The 7,029-nt window shown below is 38.8% G+C and overlaps 1 non-coding gene across 1 annotated transcript; it reads left to right on the forward strand.

Annotated features, from left to right (window-relative positions):
* The first annotated feature begins 6,658 nt into the window (after window positions 1-6,658).
* On the forward strand, window positions 6,659-6,765 carry LOC145091086 (small nucleolar RNA R71). Its single transcript, XR_013701974.1, has one exon. It is a non-coding gene; the product is annotated as a small nucleolar RNA R71 (small nucleolar RNA).
* Window positions 6,766-7,029: the final 264 nt, after the last annotated feature.

The following is a 7,029-nucleotide window of genomic DNA, read 5'->3' on the forward strand; positions in this document are numbered from 1 at the left end:
CAATAATTTAAAGCAATCAAATCATTAACTAAAGCATGCTAGGTAAAATCAATCAACACAAGCATATCACCAACAAGTAAAGTTAAATCTAATGCATTAAAACCATGAGTTCCAGCTTCATCTAGCTAACAGAAGCAGCTAGATTTAGCTGGACATACTAACAGCTAAACAAACAAAAACTATAATCAAATACATGTTTAAGTGTACCAATCTTTTAAACCAAATTATGAACTTCTTCTTCCTTGGTATTAAAACCAACTTCCAGATCTTCTTTTCCTCTGAATTTCGTCTCCAGGAACCCTTCTAAGCCAGCCAACCTCCTTAAAGTCGTAGGGATCAAGGATATATATACTATTGAATTTTTCCCTGATTCACCTCGTGAATATTCAAAGTTCACCTCGTGAATCCGTAAGTATCCGTATGCAACACGGATTCCTGATCCGCGATGTTTATCTTCCAAAAGCCATACTCACCTCGTGAATCTTATCATTTTCACCTCATGAATGCACCTTTTTCTAATTTTCTTGTCTTTCAAGCCTTCAACCCCCAAAGTTCCATTCTTTAATGCTTTTAGTCCCTTTTCTTCAAAATGTATTCTTTTTGGCTGCAAAATATAATTTAACCTTATAAGTACCATTATTCTATGCAAATGACCAATATATATATATATATATATATATATATATATATATATATATATATATATGTACTTAAATATTGCCTAAAAATATGTATAAATATGACAATATCAAAATACCCCACACTTGTGCTTTGCTTGCCCTCAAGCAAATCTACTTATTTAAACTCAAACTTTCATCACTAGCATTACACAGAACAATCCAATTCCAGCTCAGCCATTATGCCAAGACCTCAAAGCTAGCATGCATTTGTGTCTAAATTTTTTTCTAAATGACCCCCCTACTTTAAATACTCACAGTCTTCATAAACAAATACTCACTTCTTTCGAACAATGCTCATTTTATGCAACCCTCCGAATCCATCCTCAGAAAGCTTTCTAACCTCAAGATATTTTTGTAAAGCTACCCAAGCGTACATAAACTAGAGAATTACAACTTTTTAAGAAGATACCACAACTTGGAGCTCTTAAATTCTTTTTTTTTTTGCTGTTTAACCTTTAACTTCATTGAATTCACTTCTTTCATGATTTTTGGCATCTTCAAATTTTGATTCCTTAGAACTTTGATCTTTGATCTTCATACTTTGATAGCTCAAAAATTCTTCAAGAATTTTTTCTGTAATTTCTCTCTCTCTCTCTCTCTCTCTCTCTCTCTCTCTCTATTTACATGTATAACTCACTTTTTTTTTCACTCAAAAACCTACATGCTTAAGCAGGGGCGCTTAACTTTAATCTTTATTGGTTAAGACTATAACGTGTATTGGCTCAACTAAACATTTGAGCTCTTATCAGATCATCCCATATAACACTAGCAACTACAGTTCAAATTATTATTGTTAGATTTAACTATTAAAATTTTCAAAATTTACCAAATAATCTAGCAATTTATTTTTTTTCCTACCCCTACCCCACACTTATTTCATACAATGCCCTCATTGTATGCTTAAAATAATATAAAAATTAAGAGAAGGGAGAAAAAGGAACAAACTCCCATGGGATAGTGGCACGAGCATCTCCAAAAGTGCGGATAGAATGTGCATACAGACTTTGAGAAATAGAAACTTGGATCTTGAACACATGAGATAAGTAATGTACGACAAAATATGGAATCGAGTCTTCAATCTTCAACAAATGTGGTGCAGAAGATTTTCAAAATGGACAGAACAATGTGGGAAAGCATACGCCACATTGCATGGTAAAGAAAAAGAGCCATAATTATCTTCATAATATCCCCAAAAAGAATGGTGGTGAACCACATAATGAAGATGGAACAATAATACTTCTTTTTGTGAACAATATAAATTCACGCCGTGAGCTTATTAAACTTCACGAGGTGAATTTGGTGTGAAGCGGTTTCTGAGAAGTCATCATATACTGACTCACGAGGTGAATATCAAAAGAGTCACGATGTGAAAACTGGAATCCCAGAAATATATTTCTTCCAATTCTTATATTCAACCCCATGTCTTAATGGATTAAGACTCTTCTAACCCTATTATTTTGGACTCTTCTCTCTGACTTTCTTCTCGCTTGACTCACCCCACACTCATTTTAAATTGTGGGTCTCAACTCTCGACTTTAAACACTCGCGGTTAAACATGTACACACTCATATCTAGACATCTCCTTCGCGCGATTCCTAACAAATCTGAAAATCAACCAAAGAAGAGAAAAGTAACATAATATCTTATAGTCTTACAATCCAAACAAATAAAAAAACAAAATAAAACCAAACCAAACAAAACTAAAATAACCAAAATAAAACTAAAATAAACGATCAATCATCCTCATCATCCCCGTTCGCTCCGCTAGTCCCGGCTCCTTCTCCTCTTGGCATCCATAACTATTCCCACGTAGGAATATAAGGGCAATGAGGCAGCACGGTGGGTGTTCTCATCACATTCATATGAGAGAACATGGCTTCAATCATTTAGGTGTTATAAGTCATCCCACCGCGTAAATTATCCAAGTAAGAACCCACCCGGCTTTGGAACGGGTCGATGGGTATTCCACCCTCATATGTTTGGGATCGTCCCATCTCCCCTCGGGTTCTCACATTCCTTCTTCGAGGCCTCGGTTGTTGTTCGGGCTCTTCGGTCGGTTGGTCCTCACCCTCGCTATCGTTGTGCGGTATCCCATAATTAACCACAACTCGCATGGTCTCAAGACATCCCATAGAAAATTCATTCCCTTGTTTACACGTAAGTGTCTGTGTAACCGTGGGGACTAGCACGCCATAAGACTTGGCTAAGCGGGTAACAAAGTGGCCACCACAGATTGGGCTCCCGGGTCGGGAACTTACTGCATATTCTGCCAAGTAACGAGCTAAAAAGTAGGGAAGATTGCAACAAAACCCCGGTTGTAAAATAGACCACAAGAAAAATAAATTAATCTTGGTGACCTTATCTCCAAATTTTTTATGGTGGATGGAGAATGTGATCAGCCTGTGCAGCAAATGGTGAATGGGTGATTTGATGCTGCTTTCTAGTGACACACCGGAGTTGAAAACACCAAAAGCGATATTGCTCCAAAACTCATATCTCGTCATTCCCCCGGAATAAGTACCGGTAGCCTCCCTTAAGAACATAGAAAAGTCGGGGGTCACGGTCTCGTGGGCCTCGTATAAACTCATCCTCCATGAGAATTCTATCAAACTGCACTCTCTATATTCCCCACCCAAACGAAAGACCAATGCTTGTGAGTAGTTAGGGTCTTGCACATTTTCATGGAACACCATAGTAGAAAAGAATTCAACACACAATTCCTAGTAAACCCTTTCCTGGTTGGCGAACAAGTTACTCCATCCCTTGCATGTAAATGAATACCCGTTTCCCATAAAAGTTTTGGTAAGAAACGGGTTTAGTCTTTCAACGAGTCCAACCTCCCGAAGCCTTTGCCAATTAACTGTTGGGCAATAGCAAAATCCCTGTTGTGTAACCATCCCAATCTAGTGTTGTATCGGGCGAGCATGTCCCTAGATATATTTGTCGGGAATACGTAAAACGGGTGCAAATTAGCAATCCCGCCTTGGATGTCACTAGCCTCACGTCTAGGTGCCATTTTTCTGCAAAAATAAATAAGCAACAAAAACAAAACCAAATATCCCATATATTAGTTAATTCTCAAAACAGTTTTTGGTGATGCTCCGGACTCACCTCGTGAGTTCGTTATTCATAGCAAGAAATGGTCTCAAAAATCAGAAGTCAGGACTTAATTTTGTTGTTAGGGTTTACTCATAAACCATTTTTAATCACAATCAAGTAACAATTGATGGATGAATAACACAACTTGTGCTAAATTTTGACATTAACACGTATGAAAAACCCTAGCCCCTAAATCAACAAACTCGTGAAAATCAACCAAAAGAAATGCAAGATGTTTACCTTAAATGAGAGATTACGTAAGCACACAAGTAGATTGTGTTTGATTAAGGCCAAATCGGATTGGGGGGGGGGGGGGGGGACCAGGGGACCGTCTTCACTTCGTGGGGTAGGAAAGTGGTTTGGTCAAAGGATTCTGAATTGTTTAAGCTGTGGTCCCGTGTTTTTCAAAACTCACGTTGTGAGTTTATTAGGACTCACCTCGTGAGTTTTTGTGGACTAACGTGGCCGGCCATCTTCTTTATCAATAATGGGCTAATAGAATTATCGGGCCAAAATGCCCCTCCCCGTATGCATTATGGACTCACGGGATGAATTTCTTCGCGCTCACCTCGTGAGTTATGTCTGATTAAAAAGTAAAAGGCTAATTAATCATTCTTTTTATTTTACCACTTAATTTAGGAACCCCACACTTAAGTTGTTACCACTTAATTTTAATTATAAATAAAGTGAGTTGGATGATATGATCGATGTTTCTAAAACTAAAACTGCGAAAACTAAAAAGAAAAAGAAAGAAAACGCAAACCAAACTCGGGTTGCTTCCCGAGAAGTGCTTTTTTTAGGAGTCTTGAGCTGGACTCTGTGCATCCTACGTTGAATCGTCTGAAGAGTCCACCACTTGGATCTGTTGTTCCTTGAAATGCCTCTTGTAAGCTTGCACTCGACGAATATACTCCTTTTTAGAATTCTCCTTTTTAGCCTTGAATTTGTCTCCATTGAGCTTGCGTTTGGTCCCTTTAGTCTCTTCCTTACACTCCATAGCATCCTTCTCTTCTTTCACCACTGGACTTGTTACTTTTGAAGTAACCTCCTCTTCATCACTTGTCATCTCATCATCATCCTTGCTCACCCAAGAAGTTGGACTCGTGTAGGCAATGACTTCAACTAAAAACGGAACTGGTGCTCTTGGTTTTGTTCTTCTAACTTTTTGAATCATTTTGATTTCTTCTTCCATTAGCTTCTCTAATTCATCAAATTCATTCTCTTCATCAATGTTGAAAACCTCTTCTTGAACATCGCTCCCTTGGAAACCATCTTCTATCCCAAAAATTTCCTTTTCATCTCCAACTCTCAAGGTGAGCTTGGATTCGTGTATATCAACAAGAGCTCCAGCGGTGTTAAGTAACAGACAACCGAGGATAATTGGAACATTGGGATCTTCTTTCATATCCAACACTACAAAATCTATTAGAAAAACAAATTTCCCAATTTTCACTAGAATATCTTCCACAATGCCCCTGGGTTGTGTCACCGAACGGTTCGCCATGTGAATAGTCATCTTTGTAGCTTTTAACTTTTGAATATTCAATTTCTGATAAAACGAATAAGGCATCAAATTTATGCTAGCCCCAGAATCGGCTAAAGCATAGACTTTCGTATTGTTCCCAAACTCACATGGAAGAGTGAGGCGTTCAGGATCTCCCATCTTCTTAGGTATGTCTCCCAATACATCCCTTGAACTTTGCTCACTTAGAATAACTTTAGAATTCTTCTTTAGTTGCTGACGAGTGTCTATCAAGTCTTGTAAATTTTTTTCATATTCGGGAATTTTGGATAACGACTCGATAAAGGGAGTATTAATCAGGATACCCTTCACGTGCTTAATAAACTCTATATGCTCTCTTTCCAGTGGACTAAGGGCAGCTCGGGAAGGAAACGGCAAAGGTGGTTGAAATGTCGGAATAAATTCAGGATTTTTCTGTTCAGGACGGGCCCACGTCGTGGGCTTATTTGGCTCACGTCGTGAGTTCGTTAATTCAACAGCATTATGATCTTCGAGCTTGGGTTTCTTTGGCTTTGGATTGGGCTGTTGTGGCTCTTCTTCCAAGGCTTCCAGGAACTCAAAAATTGCCTCGTCTTCAATATCGATGGCCATTACGTGAGATTGGGTCTTCTTTTCATGATTTTTCGGGGACATCTTCTCACGAACCAAAGTGGTAAGTTGACCAAGTTGCACTTCAAGATTATTGATGGAGGCTTGTTGATTTTTTATTAAAGCCTGCTGTTCTACCATCATTGCGTGATGATTCTTCATCAAAGTTCTTTGTTCATCAATAGCAGAATTAGTAGCCTCGTGTCTCTTTTCTGAAGCTTCCATAAACTTAACTAACATGGTCTCTAGATCGAGTTTTTTCTCAGTTGGTGGCTGCTCCTTTTGGTAGAAGCCTCGGCTTGTTTGCCTATACTTCTCTTCCTTTTGCTTCTTGTATTCTTCATATGGCAGCCACTCTTTCTTTGGTTTCCTCCAGTCTTCATCATACTTGTCCCCACTCGAGTAGCATACTTGAGCCTTTTTATTCCCATACTCATTCAAATTGCAGTCCTTGGTTAAGTGTGGACCATTACACCGTTCGCAACCAACTCTTATAGCATGAATTGATCGGTCCATTTGTGTTAACCTCCGGTCCATATTATTCAGCATAGCCATCTTAGATGCTATTTCTTCAGTTTGTGCACCTCCACTTCCTTTGATTCCATCTTGCCTAAGGTTGTGGTACTCACGATAGTGCTTCGCGAATTCTTCAATTAGCTCCTTGACCTCTCTTGGATTTTTCTTTGTCAAAGGTCCTTACGAATCAAGGAGTTGTCTTGTCATAACATTGACCCCATCATAGAAGATTGACATCTCTTGTTGAACATTAAGATCATGTTGAGGGCAATTTCTGATCAAGCCTTTATAACGCTCCCATGCTTTGTATAATGACTCCCCCAGTTGTTGTTCAAAGTTAGGTATCGCCTTCTTGAGTTTTACTATCTTGGATGGTGGGCAAAATTGGTCAAGAAACTGCTCACGTATTTGAGCCCAAGTGGTGATCGTACCAGGTGGAAGTGATTTTAACCACTCCTTAGCAGCTCCCTTAAAAGTAATGGGAAGCATCCTGAGCAAGACGGTGTTTCTATTGACATTTGGGACATTGAAGTAATCCGCAATGTCATTGACTTCATCGAGATGCTTAAAAGCATCCTCATGATCCTTCCCATAAAATGGGATATCCTTCAGTGCAGTCAAGAT

Source organism: Lactuca serriola, chromosome 2 (genome assembly GCF_051521515.1).
Source record: "Lactuca serriola cultivar US96UC23 chromosome 2, Lser_US96UC23_V15, whole genome shotgun sequence".
NCBI lineage: Eukaryota > Viridiplantae > Streptophyta > Magnoliopsida > Asterales > Asteraceae > Lactuca > Lactuca serriola.